The sequence below is a fragment of the Manis pentadactyla genome, chromosome 13 (genome assembly GCF_030020395.1).
Source record: "Manis pentadactyla isolate mManPen7 chromosome 13, mManPen7.hap1, whole genome shotgun sequence".
NCBI lineage: Eukaryota > Metazoa > Chordata > Mammalia > Pholidota > Manidae > Manis > Manis pentadactyla.
In genome coordinates this window covers 52905480-52923664 of record NC_080031.1, presented here as the reverse complement: position 1 = coordinate 52923664, position 18185 = coordinate 52905480, and the positions used below count along the sequence as shown (strand labels likewise).

The window sequence follows — 18185 nt, the reverse complement described above, 5'->3', positions numbered from 1 at the left end:
TGACTTGTGTGTATATGACCATCTCTCAATAATGTGTTATATAGTTATTACAGGTGCATTCCATAGATTCAAGAAGGTAGTGAAAGTTTTGATCATGTAAGGGACATGGTAAATATACAAAGAAAAAGTTGGCCAACTAGTGATGCAATTATTACATGTGAGATGAAAAATACACTGGATTGAAAAAATATCCAGGGCATTTCTAAATGAAATAATAGTAAATATTAAGGCATAATAAGTAAGACTATCCAAAATGATGTGGAGAACACAAATACAGGGAAAAAAACAACTATCCAATGTGAGAATATTTAAAATATTTCATATATGTAGTTATTATGTCAAATACAGAAAAAATAGGTGGACATAAAAATGATTTGATGAAATAATGGAGAAATAATTTCCATGTTTGACAAAAATGATGAATTCACTATTGCAAGCAACAACAAAAATTCAAGCACAAGAAGCATTCTGAAGCAAAAAGATATATCATAATTAATAAACATATAATCACTGATGAAAAAGATTCATCATATAGACAAAGTATATAACTAGTAATAAAAGACACATCATAGGAAATGATGCAAACCAGGACAAATTTAAGCAACATATTGAAAACATTGAATAAAAAAATTAACTTAGAACTTATATCCAGTATAAATGTCCTTCCAACCTGAAGATGAATTGTTCTAAAAGGATGATGTTGTAAATGTCTTTAAACAATGAACATATTGGAAAAACTGATAAGATTCAATTTTGGTAGACTTCAAGTACCTCATCACACATACACCAAGCAAGGGGAATGCTAATGAAGAAAAGTGCCTCAGTGAAGTGACAGACACTTTAATAAGTGTTTTCACTTTTGCTGAAACAAAAATTGAGTTTGCCTTTCCACAACTCACTTACTAGTTGAATATGTCAGAGTGAGTAATAGAGAACTTATTTTCAAAAACTGGGGTTATGATATTGCCATGCTTGGTGACTCCCTATAGTAAGTAATCTACATGACAAGAAGTTCAGAGTAATGATCATAAATATGTCCACTGAACTCAGGAAAATAATAGACGAAAATATTGAGAATTTTAAAAACAGATAGAAAATACCTGCAAGAACCAAACAGTTCATGGAAGTGAGGAATATTATAATTGAAATGAATAATAAATGAAGGTTTCAGAGGGAGGCTGGATGAAACAGAAGAACAGATCAGTCATCTGGAAGACAAAAAACAGTGGAACTTACCCAAGTTACTCACCCAACTACTCATCCAAATAAGACAACACCAAGATCCCCACACAAAGTCACACTCTTATTAAACTGTGAAAAAGTAAAAATTAAAGAGAGGTTCTTAGAAGTAGCAAGAAACAAACAACTTACTACATATAAAGGAAGCACCATAAGGCTATCAGCAGACTTTTCAGTAAAAATTTCTCAGCACTTGAAGCAGCAGGATGGCACATTCAAAGTATGACAGGAGAAGTCCCCCAGCTGACTGTGCTCCACCCAGCATGGCCGTCACTCAGAGCACATGGAGAGAAGAAAAGTTTCCAGTAAGCAAAACCTAAAGGGTTTCTCACCAGATTAACTAAACAAGACTTATTACAAGAACCATGAAAGGAACTTCTATAAGCTGAAATGAAATGGCACTATTTAATGACAAGAAAACATGTGAAAGCAAATTCATCACTGAAAATTTATATAAAAAGCAAAAGAAGGGGGCAGAGGCAACATGGCGGCATGAGTAGGACAGTGGGAATCTCCTCCCAAAAAACATATATATTTTTGAAAATACAACAAATACAACTAATCTTAAAAGAGAGACCAGAAGACACAGGACAACAGCCTGACTACATCCACATGCGTGAGAGCCGAGAGCCTGGTGAAAGGGGTAAGATACAATCCCCGGCCCAGCGGGACATGAGCACACCTTCCCCCAGCTCCTGGCGGGAGGGAGAGGGTGCCCAGGACTGCTAAACACTCAGCCCCAGCCACCCGCACCAGAGCACAGACACAGTGCATGCGAGGAGGGCTGGAAACTAGGGAAACAGGGCAGAGAGACCTCTGAGCAGTTGCCGAAGCTGATGCCCCTGGGACAAAGAAAAGCCAGTGCTTTTTGAAAGTCTTAAAGAGACAGGGATTTAACAGCTAGATGGAAACAGCACAAGTCACAGCCCAGTGGCTGGAAATTACAGGGAAAACCGGGTGCACTAACCCCCTGGGCAACATCTCTGAGACCCCTCATGGAGGTAAACAGCCAAACAGCCCCCCCCACCCCCGTCCATTACACCTCCAGGCGCTGCGAAAACAGAGAAACAACCTAAGGCAAAACGCCCACAGAAACGAAAATTCCTACACTTCGGCCAGACAAGACACAAAGACCCAGCCTACACGCAATTACACAACACAAGCCACTAGGGGTTGCAGTTGTCCCAGTAAAGAAAGGCCAGTAGCAAGTGAAAAGTTTGGCCCTCCCAGCTAACAGTCAATAGCACCTGTCAACATGAAAAGGCAAAAAAATATGATCCAGACAAGACTAACCCAGACAGCTTTGGCATCTGCTACATCTTCCCCTGAGAAGGAACCTGGGGAGATAGATTTAGCCAGTCTTCCTGAAAAAGAATTCAAAACAAAAGTCATAACCATGCTAATGGACTTGCAGAGAAATATGCAAGAACTAAGGAAGGAGAATACAGAAATAAAACAAGCTCTGGAAGGACTTCAAAACAGAATGGAGAAGATGCAAGAGACCTTTAATGGACTAGAAAACAGAGAACAGGAACACAGAGAAGCTGATGCAGAGAGAGATAAAAGTATCTCCAGGAATAAAGGAATTTTAAGAGAGCTGATTGCCAAATCGAAAGGAACAATATACGAATTATAGGAATACCAGAAGAAGTAGAGAGAGAGAAAGGGATAGAAAGTGTCTTTGAAGAAATAATTGCCGAAAACTTCCCCAAATTAGGGGAAGAAATGACCTCTCAGACCACAGACGTACACAGAACTCCCATGACAAAGGATCCAAGGAGGGCAACACCAAGACACGTAATAATTAAAATGGCAAAGATCAAAGACAAGGACAAAGTATTAAAGACAGCCAGAGAGAAAAAAAAGGTTGCCTACAAAGGAAAACCCATCCGGCTATCATCAGACTTCTCAACAGAAACCCTACAGGCCAGAAGAGAATGGCATGATATACTTAATGCAATGAAACAGAAGGGCCTTGGACCAAGACTACGGTATCCAGCATGAATAACATTTAAATATGAAGGAGGGATTAAACAATTCCCAGACAAGCAAAAGTTGAGGGAATTTGCCTCCCACAAACCACCTCTTCAGGGCATCCTACAGAGACTGCTCTAGATGGGAGCACTCCTAAAAAGAGCACACAACAAAACACCCAACATATGAAGAAGGGAGGAGGAGGAATAAGAAGGGAGAGAAATAAAGAATCATCAGACAGCGTTTATAATAGCTTAACAAGCGAGTTAAGTTAGACAGTAAGATATTAAATAAGCTAACCCTGAACCTTTGGTAACCACAAACTTAAAGCCTGCAATGGCAATAAGTTCATACCTTTCAATAAACACCCTAAATGTAAATGGACTGAATGCACCAATCAAAAGACACAGAGTAATAGAATGGATAAAAAAGCAAGATCCATCCATATGCTGCTTACAAGAGACTCACCTCAAACCCAAAGATGCGCACAGACTTAAAGTCAAGGGATGGAAAAAGATATTTCAAGCAAACAACAGAGAGAAGAAAGCAGGTGTTGCAATTCTGGTATCAGACAAAACAGACTTCAAAATAAAGAAAGTAACAAAAGACAAAGAAGGACATTACATAATGAAAAAGGGCTAAGTCCATCAAGAGGATATAACCATCATAAATATATATGCACCCAATACAGGAGCACCAACATACCTGAAACAAATATTAATAGAACTAAAGGAGGAAATAGAATGCAATGCATTCATTCTAGGAGACTTCAACACACCACTCACTCCAAAGGACAGATCCACCAGACAGAAAATAAGTAAGGACACAGAGGCACGGAACAACACACTAGAACAGATGGACCTAATAGACATCTACAGAACTCTACATCCAAAAGCAACAGGATACACATTCTTCTCAAGTGCACATGGAACATTCTCCAGAATAGACCACATACTAGGCCACAAAAAGAGCCTCAGTAAATTCCAAAAGATTGAAATCTTACCGACCAACTTTTCAGACCACAAAGGCATAAAACTGGAAATAAACTCTACAAAGAAAGTAAAAAGGCTTACAAATACAAGGAGGCTTAACAACATGCTCCTAAATTATCAATGGATCAAAGACTAAATCAAAATGGAGATCAAGCAATATATGGAAACAAACGACAACAACAAAACTAAGCCCCAACTTCTGTGGGACACAGCAAAAGCAGTTTTAAGAGGAAAGTTTATAGCAAACAAAGCGTATTTAAAAAAGGAAGAACAATCCCAAATGAATGGTCTAATGTCACAATTATTAAAATTGGAAAAAGAAGAACAATTGAGGCCTAAGGTCAGCAGAAGGAGGGTAATAATAAAGATCAGAGAAGAAATAAATAAAATTGAGAAGAATAAAACAATAGCAAAAATCAATGAAACCAAGAGCTGCTTCTTCGAGAAAATAAACAAAATAGATAAGCCTCTAGCAAGACTTATTAAGAGGAAAAGACAGTCAACACAAGTCAACAGTATCAGAAACGAGAAAGGAAAAATCATGACGGATCCCACAGAAATACAAAGAATTATTAGAGAATACTATGAAAACCTATATGCTAACAAGCTGGAAAACCTAGGAGAAATGGACAACTTCCTAGAAAAATACAACCTTCCAAGACTGACCCAGAAAGAAACAGAAAATCTAAACAGATCAATTACGAGCAACGAAATTGAAGTGGTAATCAAAAAACTACTAAAGAACAAAACCCCCAGGACAGATGGATTTACCTTGGAATTTTATCAGACATACAGGGAAGACATAATACCCATTCTCCTTAAAGTTTTCTGAAAAATAGAAGAGGACGGCATACTCCCAAACTCATTCTATGAAGCTAACATCACACTAATACCAAAACCAGGCAAAGACCCCACCAAAAAAGAAAACTGCAGAACAATATCCCACATGAACGTAGATGCAAAAATACTCAACAAAATATTAGCAAACCGAATTCAAAAATACATCAAAAGGATAGTACACCATGACCAAGTGGGATTCATCCCAGGGATGCAAGGATGGCACAACATTCAAAAGTCCATCAACATCATCCAACACATCAACAAAAAGAAAGACAAAAACCACATGATCATCTCCATAGATGCTGAAAAAGTATTTCACATAGTTCAACATCCATTCATGATAAAAACTCTCAGCAAAATGGGAATAGAGGGCAAGTACATCAACATAATAAAGACCATCTATGATAAACCCTCAGCCAACATTATATCGAACAGCGAGAAGCTGAAAGCTTTTCTTCTGAGTTTGGGAACTAGACAGGGATGCCCACTCTCCCCACTGTTATTTAACATAGTACTGGATGTCCTAGCCACAGCAAACAGAGAAAACAAAAAAATACAAGGAATCCAGATTGGTAAAGAAGAAGTTAAACTGTCACTATTTGCAGATGACATGATACTGTACATAAAAAACCCTAAAGACTCCACCCCAAAACTACTAGAACTGATATCGGAATACAGCAAAGTTGCAGGATACAAAATCAACACACAGAAATCTGTGGCTTTCCTATACACTAACAATGAACCAACAGAAAGAGAAATCAGGAAAACAACTCCATTCACAATTGCATCAAAAAAAATAAAATACCTAGGTATAAACCTAACCAAAGAAGTGAAAGACTTATACTCTGAAATCTACAAGTCACTCTTAAAAGATATTAAAGGGGACACTAACAGATGGAAACGCATCCCATGCTTGTGGCTAGGAAAAATTAATATCGTCAAAATGGCCATCCTGCCCAAAGCAATATACAGATTTGATGCAATCCCTATGAAATTACCAGTAACATTCTTCAACGAACTGGAACAAACAATTCAAAATTTCATATGGAACCACCAAAGACCCCGAATAGCCAAAGCAATCTTGAGAATGAAGAATAAAGTAGGGGGGATCTCACTCCACAACTTCACGCTCTATTATAAAGCCATAGTAATCAAGACAATTTGGTACTGGCACAAGAACAGAGCCACAGACCAATGGAACAGACTAGACAATCCAGACATTCACCCAGACATATATGGTCAATTAATATTTGATAAAGGAACCATGGACATACAATAGCGAAATGACAGTCTCTTCAACAGATGGTGCTGGCCAAAGTGGACAGCTACATGTAGGGGAAGGAAACTGGACCATTTTCTAACCCGTATACAAAAGTAAACTCAAAATGGATCAAAGACCTGAATGTAAGTCACGAAAACATTAAAATCTTGGAAAAAAACATAGGCAAAAACCTCTTAGACATAAACATGAGTGACCTCTTCTTGAACATATCTCCCCGGGCAAGGAAAACAACATCAAAAATGAACAAGTGGGACTATATTAAGCTGAAAAGCTTCTGTACAGCAAAAGACACCATCAATAGAACAAAAAGGAAAAAGGAACCCTATAGTATGGGAGAATATATTTGAAAATGACAAATCTGATAAAAGCTTGACGTCCAGAATATATAAAGAGCTCACACGACTCAACAAACAAAAAACAAATAACCCAATTAAAAAATGGGCAGAGGAACTGAACAGATGGATTTCCAAAAAAGAAATACAGATGGCCAACAGACACATGAAAAGATGCTCCACATCGCTAATTATCAGAGAAATGCAAATTAAAACTACGATGAGGTATCACCTCACACCAGTAAGGATGGCTGCCATCCAAAAGACAAACAACAACACATGTTGGCGAGGCTGTGGAGAAAGGGGAACCCTCCTAAACTGCTGTTGGGAATGTAAATTAGTTCAACCATTGTGGAAAGCAGTATGGAGGTACATCAAAATGCTCAAAACAGACTTACCATTTGACCCAGGAATTGCACTCCTAGGAATTTACCCTAAGAATGCAGCAATCAAGTATGAGAAAGACCAGTGCTCCCCTATGTTTATTGCAGCACTATTTACAATAGCCAAGAATTGGAAGCAACCTAAATGTCCATCGATAGATGAATGGATAAAGAAGATGTGGTACATACACACAATGGAATACTACTCAGCCATAAGAAAAGGGCAAATCCAACCATTTGCAGCAACATGGATGGAGCTGGAGGGTATTATGCTCAGAGAAACAAGCCAAGCAGAGAAAGAGAAATACCAAATGATTTCACTCATCTATGGAGTATAAGAACAAAGGAAAAACTGAAGGAACAAAACAGCAGCAGAATAATAGAACTAAAGAATGGACTAACAGGTAGCAAAGGCAAAGGGACTGGGGAGGCTGGGTGGGTAGGGAGGGATAAGGGGAGGGGAGAAAAAGGGCGGTATTAAGATTAGCATGCATGGGTGGGTGGGAGAAAGGGGAAGGCTGTATAACACAGAGAAGACAAGTAGTGATTCTACAACATTTTGCTATGCTGATGGACAGTGACTGTAAAGGGGTATAAAGGGGGTACCTAGTATAGGGGAGAGCCTAGTGAAAAAAATATTCATCATTTAAGTGTAGATTAATGATAAAAAAAAAAATCAATTCCTGTGTGGTGACCTCCAATGAGTTCTACACAATGGTATAAAGGGCATATAAAAGTGTAGGCAAAGGGTCTGTCTGTGTTTATACAGAGTATCAAAGCCTAATTTGGCTACCCCGAAAATGAACTAAGATATGATATGAAAAAGAACTTCCAACATCAGCACTCTCAGGAAGACTCATGACAGAAGATGATCATCAATAAACCCCAACAAAGATCCACGCTCTGCTACAGCTGTAGATGCACTCATCCCACCAGTTCCTGGACTTGCCATTGGAATGAGGAAGGAGATATCTAAGCTGGCCTTTGCATATAGTAGAACAACAAATTTGACTGGATCTATACTGTTGGAACTCAACCAAAAATTAGGAGATCTGCAAATTTTAGCTCTCCAAAATCTTACAACTACGGACTATTTACTGGTAAAAGAACATATGGGATGTGAACAGTCCCCAGGAATGGACTGTTTTAATTTGTCTGATTTCTCTCAGACTGTTCAAGTTCAGTTGGACAATATCCACCATATCATAGATAAGTATTCAGAAATGCCTAAGGTGCCTAACTGGTTTTCTTGGTTTCACTGGAGATGGCTGGGAATTACAGGTATGCTTTGGTTACGTAACTGTACTCCTATTATGTTAATGTGTGTGCACAATTTAATTAGTAGTTTAAAACATATACATTCTGAAATTACTCTACAAGAAGATATGTCAAAGAAATAATCAATCTCCCCAAGATTTCTTTCTATAGCTTTTCTTCTTCCTTCCGAACTACAACCCTTAAATAGAATTCGTGCCTCATAACGAATTTACCAAGTATCATAATTCTTCCAAGTGGTAAAGACACCTCAAGACAAATTCTGGGCATAGAAGCCACAGGGCATAAATTTGCAAAGAAGTAAAAAGCTAACCTTTTCAAACAATAAGGCTTCTCTCTCACTTACCAACTTAACATTTCCCTGTATGGCTCCGGAAGATGACTGGTTAGCCAGAGACGGGTAAGATTCCTCAAGGAGGAACAACCTAAGACAGGCACAGTCTCAGAGGGACCATCAGGTGAGAAAAAGGGTGATCAACAGAGGTGAGGTTTAGATCCCCCCACCCCCCGTTCTGAGAGAAATCTTCTGCATACATGGATGTTTTATGGCCCTTGTCTAGCTTGGATTAACACATAGTCTACAGGCACACACCTGATCATCTACATTTGCTCTCTTACAACACTAAACTATGTTTTCTACCTTTATCTTGTATCTACCTACCACTTCAGCATTTTATTAAAAATAATAATAATAAAGAGAGAAATGTGGTATCCACATATAAATCAAGTATAAAAATCAAAGGAGTATTCATATTTGAACTGTTTATAGTTCATAATGCATGAGCAAAACCGAAAGCTTCTGTGATGACTGCCCTTATAATGTTCACCATGTACCTTATTCACTTTGTAAGAATTTGTTCTTCATGTAAGAACTTGTTCGTTATGCTTCAGAAAATTGGAGACTGATGAAAATTAGGCTTGGGGTGGATTAATGATTGTGCATTGAGCATTGAACCCCCTATACAGAATTTTATTGTTGTTAACAACCATTTGATCAATAAATATGAGAGATGCCCTCACACACACAAAAAAAAAGAATATATATACACACTTCCAATTGTAAAATAAATAAGTAACTGGGATGTAATGTATAGCATAAGGAATATAGTCAAAATATTGTAACAACTTGGTATGGTGATAGCTGGTACCTAGAATTATCATGTATATAAATGTTGAATCACTGTGTTGTACACCTGGAACTAATGTAATACTGTGTGTCAACTACCCTTCAATAAAAAATAATTATCTAAAAAAAAAAATCAAAAGAAATATAAGAGTTATATATGATAGTTATTAACTTTCAAAATACGAATTTTAAAATTAAAGATCAAAAGAAAAAGTAGTAGTACACTATGAAAATTACAATAATTAAGGGATGCATAAAATAAAAATATGTAAACATCACCTCAAAAACAAAATCCGTGAGAAAGTGAAAATGTAGAATTATGTATTGTATTGAAACTGAGGCTGCTCTCAACCAAAACAGTCTGTTACACATAGTATGTCACAGGAGATCTTCATGGTGAAAGTGAATATTACAGTAATCACACACAAGAGAATAAAAAAGTAACTTAAATATAATGAAACATTACAAAAGCACAAGGGAATAGAGAAAGAAAAGATTAGTAATTACAAAAATAAAAACAAAATAATTAACCAAATGGCAATAATATATATGGATACACAACTACTTTAAATGTAATTGGGTATTTTTTTTTTACCAAAAAAAAAAGAGTCATCTGTACATAACATACGAAAACTCATTTCAGAAATAAGGATAAACAGAATTAAAATGCAGATACACAAAAAGATGTTCCAGGAAATGGGAGTGAAAATAAAGCAGCAATTATCATAGAAGAGAAATTAACTGGAGAAAGAACAGTGTAACAAAACAGAGCCTAACATAATAACAAAGGAATCAGTCCTCCAAGATGATACAACACCTTTACATATATGAACCAAATAAAGGGGAACCTAAATATATAAAATGAATATTAACAGTCTGAAACAGGAGTTGACAGTAAAAAGTTATTAACTAGGTCATTAATATTCCATTTACATCAACGCTAGATCATCCAAACAGAATATCAACTGGCTTAGAAAATCCAAAACAATGGCTTTAGATAGCACATTTTGTCAGATGGTCTAAAGAGATACATACAGAATATTCCATCCATAATCAACAAATAAAGATTCTTATCAAGTGAACATCAAATGTGCTCAGGGGAGATCACATTTAAGCCTCAAAATAATTCTTAATAATTAAAGAAGATAAATTCATAAATATCTTATTCTCACCCACATTGATATAAAACCAAAATGAAGTAAATAAATAAAAGGGAAAACCACAAAAATGTAGAAATTAAACAATGTGCTTCTGAACAACCAAAAACTCATCAAAGAAAGCATAGGAGCAAAAAAAGACATAGATGCAAATGAAAACAGAAATATTAAATTAAAAATTCTATCAGAATCAGCAAAACTACTTATAAGTAGAAAGTTCATAGCAATAAAAGCCTACTTCAACTTACAAGGAAAATTTCAAATAAAACACCTTATTTTGCACTGAAAGGAACCAGACAAAGAAGACAAATAGGTCAGGTAAATCTATTCTGTGGTCATGGATGAGAAGAAACAACATTGTCCAAATGGCATCCTCTCCAAACAATTTACAATTTCAATGCAATCCCTATCATAATACCAATAGCATTTTTCCATTACTTTGAACAAATATCCAAAATTATAAAGATTCACAAAGACCACGAAAAACCAAAACAATCTTGAGAAAGAAATCAAAAGCTGGAGTATCATGCTTCCTGACTTTAAGCTACACTACAAAGCCACAGTCATCAAAAGAGTATAGACTGGCAGGAGAACAGACCTTAAGATCAATGGAACAGAGCAGAGAGCACAGACATGAGCCCATATATGCATGGTCAGTTACAAAGGAGGCAGGAGTATACAGTGGGGCTCCGGTGTGGCTGACATAGGGGGATGCCTGGGGGCACTCAGCCTGGGACAGTGGTGCTCTGATGGGCACATCATCATGGCAGAGGTGGGCTTGGGCACACAGTGATTCTGGCTGCCCATGTGCAGGGAAGCTGGCAGAGAATGGGAGGTCTCAGAAAGTCATTGAAATCTTGTCTCTGGAAAAACACCCACTGTGCTTCTTACATGGTGTCCACATCCCATATCTTAGCTGCAGTAGTGAAGTTGTGCTTCATGAAGCTAAAGAATGGTATTTACTGAACTAAAATATACTTTTGTCAAAAAGATGGAGTCTGTTAAAACAAGCTGTTGCAAACTGGTTCAACAGTGCTGTTCTTATGTTGATGAAATTATAGACCTTCCAATCAATATTCAATTAATTGATGCTCTATGAATAGCTACAGAAGGAAATTTTATGCTATAATTGAGGGTGCTGACTGACTAAAGCATTAGCAACTATAAAAGAGCGAAATAGTGATGTGAAAGAGGCAGCCTCCATTTTACAAGAGTTACAGGTGGAAACCGACGGGTCACTAGGAAAGGAAAGGCGAGTGGAGTTTATTTTGCAGCAAAATAGGCTCTGCCCAGCTGTGAAGGATTACATTCGTATCCAAATCATCAGAAAGAATATCAACACGAAGTTTCTCCATGAGGAAAATACAGACAAATTAAAGTTGAAATACCATAACTTAATGATTCAGCTGGATCACCCTGAGGGCTCCTATTTGCCTACTTGTGAGCACTACATGTATGATCCTCTTTGCAGAGGGCAGGAAGTGAAAAGTGTCAACAGGCTCTGAAAAGTATTTCTTCTATGTTATCTTGGCTCCTTTTGACAACGAGCAGTCTGGTTAGGTTCACCGAATAAGTGGAGACAAGAAGTTTAGAAGAAATCCTTAAGTACAAGGACCTTTTAAAGCTTTTCACCACAATGGAGTTGATGCATTGGTCTCCAGTTGTTGAAGACTGTGGAATGGAATTAAGAAAAGGTTCTCTTGAGCATCCTGAAACTGATGTTTTTGGTTCTACAAAGGAAGGTGAAAAAAGGTGGAAAGATTTGAAGGACAGAGTTGTTGAACGTAATATTAGAATAAGGGCCAAGTATTATGCAAGGATAACAATGAAGAGGATGACTCAACTCCTGGATCTAACTGTTGATGTGTCAGAGGGTTTTCTCTCAAATCTAGTAGTTAACAAGACCATCTTCACTAGAGTAGATAGGTTGGGAGGAATTATCAACTTCCAGAGAAACAAGGATCCAAATAATTTATTAAATGACTGATCTCAGAAACTGAACTCACTGATGTCTCTAATGAACAAAACTACACACCTCATAGCCAAAGAGGAGCTGATACATAATCTATAATAAAGATCTCAGCACCCTTAAAGCTTTTAGAAAATAATTAAATCGTAAGACATTGTTTAAAAAAAGACTGTTGTGGTGTATATGTTGGGATTGTTTTTGTTTCTTTTGTATTCTCAGCTACTTGGTCTAATTTTTAAGAGATAGTGAGTATGTTTAAAGCCCCTTTCAACATTTCAATTCTCTAATTTCATTATTAACTGCACTTGCAATTGGTGCAAGAATACATTTCTATTATTTGAGTGCTGAAAAAATTTTGTCATGACTTACCCAAAGTATTTTTCTATCATATGATGTCTTTTTAGCTTTGATAAATTTTCATTCAGCTAACACCCATCATTATAATAATCAAAGCAGTATATGCACATTTATGTTCTATAGTTACCTGTGTTTCAGAACATTTTGTGGTATGGTGATTTAAGTGTTTTTAACTAAAATAAATTATGTTGTAAAAATAAAAAATAAAGAATATACAATGGAAATAAGACAGTGTCTTCAGTAAATTGTCTTGGGAAAACTGGACAGCTACATGCAAGATAATGAAACTAGATTAATACCTAACACCACACACAAAAGTAAACTAAAAATGGATTAAGGACCTAAATATTAGACATGAAAATATGAAACACTCAGAAGAAAACAGACAAAAATATCTGGAATATGAGCATGAATAATTAATTTTTTTGACCCTTCTTGTGCAAGGGAAAGAAAAGAAAAATGAACAAGTGGGACAACATCAAGCTAAAGAGCTCCATACAGAAAAGGACATCATCAGCAGAACAAAAGGGCAACCTATGGTATTAGAGAATATATCATGAATGATTTATCTGATGAGGGATTAACTACCAAATATATAATGAACTCATATTATTGAACACCAAACATGAATAACCCAGTTAAAAAATGAGCAGAGGACCTGAATAGACATTTTTCTAAAGACATACACATGGCCAACAGGCACATGAAACAATACTCCACATTGCTAATCATCAGAGAGAAGCAAATCAAAACCACTGAGATATCACCTCACACCTGTCAGAATGGCCACTGTCTAAAAGAGAAGAAATAACAAGTGTTAACAGAGGTGGAGAAAAGGAACCCTCCTGCACCGTTGCTGGGAAAGTCAATGGATGCAGCCATGGTGGAAAGCAGTATGGAACTCCTCAAAAAAACAAACCAAATATAGAAATACTGTGTGACCAGTAATTCCACATCTAGACATTTACCCAAAGAAAACACAATCTCTAAGATATGGAAGAAACCAAAGTGTCTATCAGTAGTTGAATATATGAAGAAGAATTGGTGGTGAAGCACAGTGGAATGTTATTCAGCCATAAATGAAAGAAGTCCTGCCACTTGGAAAAACATGGATGAACATTGAGGGCACTATATTAAGTGAAATATGCCAGGCAGAGAAGTGAAACTACCATATGATTTCACTTACATGTGGATCTAAAAACAAAGCCATTAAATGAACACAAATTGCAGTAAACTCATAGACATGGGGAAGTGACTGGTTGTCACCATGGGGGAGGGGCTGGGCTGGGAGGGTAAAAAGCTGAAGGGGATAAATGGCCACAGAACCTCAATCATTATATAAATTAGACACGGGGATGAAAGCACAGAAAAGCAAACACAGTCAGTAGTTCTAAAACACCTTTCTATATTGACAGTAACTACACAATCAACAACATGAAAATACAACTTTCTAAATGGGGCAAGATATTCTCAAATGATTTAGTTGATAAAGATTTAGTATCCAAAATATATGAAAGGTTCAAAGAGCCCAATTATAACAACAGAAAAAATCTGATTTGAAAATTCACAAATGATCTGAACATTTTCCAAAGGGGATACACACATGTTTTTAAGGGCACAGGAGTTTGGTACCCCATATATTGGCTATTGCATGGAATTATGTAATAAATGTAGGGGTAGATACATACTTTCAAACTTGTGTTTTCATTTTCTTTGTGTAAATACTCATAATTGGAGTTACTGCATCATATGGACTTTTATTTTCAGTTTTTGAGGAAGTTACTTACACTTTCCTCTAGTGACCACACAAATTTATATTCTCACCAACAGTTCATGAGGTTTCTCTTTCTCCACATACTCACCAACACTTGTTATTCCCACTTTGACTGGTATAAGGTGGTTCTAATAGTTATTGATATCCATTTCCTGATGATTAGTTACATAGAGTTTTTTTCCTGTGTGTTGGTCATCCTTACATCTTTGGAAAATGCCTATTTAGACATTCTACCCCCATTTAGTTGGATTGTCTCCTTTTTGGTGTTGAGTTGTATAAGTGCTTTGTGTGTTTTGTATGTTTATCCCTTATCACATATATAATTTGCAAATAAATCCTCATATTCAGTAGGCTGTCTTTTCACTTAGTTGATGGTATCCTACACTGTGCAAAGTTTTTAGTTTGATGTAGAACACATTGTTTATTTATTGTTTATCTGTTGTACTAGGGAGACATATCCAGGAAAAAAAATGCAAAACTGATGCCCAAGAGTTACTACCTATGTCATATTATTCATTTATTTTATTGAAACCTAGCTAATATAAAATATTATATTGGATTCACATGTAAAACATACTGACATGACACTTACATACAAAGCACTCACCCCAATAACTATAGTTAACTTTTGTCACTATACAAAGATATTACATTACTTGCTATGTTCCCTGTATCATTCTTTTATTACTTTGACTAATTTGTTCTTATAATTTGAAGTTTGTACCTCTTTATGCCCTTCACCTTATGCCAACCTGTAATCCCCCTTTTTGAAGAACATGGTAGCACCCAACATTTTGTTTAATTTTGTTCATTATTTTCCCTATATTTTGTGTGTTGTAAGTGGAACCATGAATATCTGTATCTTTATGGTCTGCCAAGTTGAAAAGTGATACATGTGCTTTTCAATTACTTAGATTAGAAGAATGCATATTTTATTAGTTCTGTTTTACTGTGACAAAAATATTGGAAATTGCTCCACATTGTCTCCCCAAACACTTCAGATCCATAGTTACAATCATCAACTAATCATGGTCAGTGTGCAACCATGTCTGTGGCTTTGCGAAGCAGGTCCAAGGCCCCACACACTCCAAATAACCTTCCGCACAAGGCCTTCCTGGTGCTCAGCGTGTCCAGGTGCACATAGACCAACACGGTTCAGCTCTCTGTCCATACTCACCTGCTCCCCTGACCTCCACTGTTCACTTCTCCAATGGATTGCTATCTATTTAACATTACTAAAGTGTTATTCTGGTCTTTTCAATACTGCTTGTAAACTTCTAGATTACAGAAGGCTAAGAAATGAGTCTATAATATAAAGCCTGAAAGGAAGGGCCACTGGAATATTTCCTTTTCCTGCTTGAATACCTGTATGTCTGCTGCTCATGCTTTTCTGAGGTATCTTGTCTCTAAGCAAGTTCTCCACGATCCAGCCTCCTACACTCCACTGAGGTAACATCTAGTCACCGTTTAACTCTTGAGTTCCACGCTCTGCTCTCAGTCCCTGTTCTTGAGCTTCATGGATCATAGGTAGCACAGATTTGTCCTTATGAGCTGCACCCCTTCCCCATGGCCATCAAGGGGCATCATATACTTTGACTATTCTTGGGGATATTTGTTGGGGATATCAAGTATGTAATATTCAGATTTTAATTTTATTTACCAATTTTTGTATTATAATATAGCATAATGTATACATATTTTTGTATTACAATATAGTATCATAAATATGTTTTGAATCAATAAATGAGTTTGACTCTTGGATATCCTGCCTTCTTTTTCTTATTTTGCTATCATTTATATACAATTATATGACCAACATTATGGTTACTAGATCCTGCCATCTTTTCTTGACTAATAAATTACAAACTTCAAAATTTAGCTCAGATGTCACCTTCCACAATCTTCTCAAAAATGAAGAAAAAATAAATAAAAACTCAAAAAAGAGGGAGGATTGATATGTTAACTGTTTATATAGAATAATTTCACAGAAAAGTACCTTTGATATGAATGGTAAAAATGACACCCACATACTCTACCAAAACTCTCAAGTTGTTTATATTACCTTCTTTGTTTTATTACTTCTCTCTCTCTCTCTTCCCCTGTCATAAATCAATTTCATTGTTTCACATGACATTTTTGCTGTAAACATTGTTGCTATATATTCCTAAATATAAGGATATTCTTCTACAGACAGTGCAATTATCAACTCTCATAAATGTAACTTTAATGATTGTATAATGCATTTTAAATGGAGAAGGGTTATAAATTGAAGTATTCTACAACATGGAAGCAACTCTTAAAAAGAGGTGTAGAAATTGTATGAGACACAATGCTATGAAAGTATAAAGAATAATGCTGATATAAGATTATAAATGTGTCATGTGCAGAGAGATGGAAAATACATTGATATCAGTTTCCTACTTCATGGTTTCTTGAAAGACAGGTCCCACATTCAACATTTTTTCATAGCCCCCATAACATCCTTATTCCTTAGACTATAGATCAAAGGGTTTAGCACAGGTGTGAGTATGGTGTAAAAGACAGACACCACCATGTCCTTCTCAGGGGGGTGGTAGGAGTTGGGGAGCATGTAATTGTACATGGCAGCCCCATAGAAGAGGGTGACCACAGTCATATGGGAGGAGCAGGTGGCAAAGGCCTTCTTCCGGCCCTCTGCTGAGTTCATCCTGAGGATGGTGAGGATGAAGTAGTGAGAGTCTGAAATGACTGTCACAGGGATGAGCAGCATGAGGACACAGCAGAGGTACATGAGTGTCTCATACATGGAGGTGTCTGAGCAGGAGAGCTTCATCACAGCAGGGACCTCACAGAAGAAATGATGGATCTCCTGGGACTCACAGAAGGGGAAGGTCATGGTGACAGGTGTGAGCATGAAGCCATACACAGATCCCAAGAACCAGCAGCCAGACACTAAGAGGAGACACACCCTATGGTTCATGAGGACAGGGTAACGGAGAGGATGGCAGATGGCTACATAGCAGTCATAGGCCATGGCGGCCAAGAGGAAACATTCTGATCCACTCAGTATCAAACAGAGAAACATCTGCACCCCATATCCGGGGGCTGAGATAGTGTTCACATGTATGACCCGGTCCACAGGCATTTTGGGCACAGTGACAGAAATGTAAATTACATCCATGAGGGACAACTGGCTGATGAAAAAGTATATGGGGGTGTGGAGCCTGGCAAAAGAGCATGTCAGAAGGATCAGGATGGTGTTTCCAGACAAGGCCATCAGGAAACCACAAAAATGACCACACAAAGGATTGCTGGGTGTTTGGATTGACTGAAGATTCCCAACAGGATGAAATCTGACCTTCCTGAGTGGTTGGTCATCCAGGTGGTGTCCTCCATGATTACACCTGGCCCACCAAGGAGAGAAGTAATGGAGCACTCATGAGATGCCACCTGCTGAATGACTCTTTAGGGTGTGGGCATATGTGTGTGTGTGTGTGTGTGTGTGT

General features: G+C 37.1%; 2 pseudogenes; one reads left to right on the top strand and one right to left on the bottom strand.

The window, feature by feature from the left end:
* The first annotated feature begins 11476 nt into the window (after window positions 1-11476).
* LOC118913226 (26S proteasome non-ATPase regulatory subunit 12-like) lies at window positions 11477-12671 on the top strand (annotated as a pseudogene).
* Window positions 12672-17117: 4446 nt separating this feature from the next.
* LOC118913225 (olfactory receptor 2T29-like) lies at window positions 17118-18075 on the bottom strand (annotated as a pseudogene).
* Window positions 18076-18185: the final 110 nt, after the last annotated feature.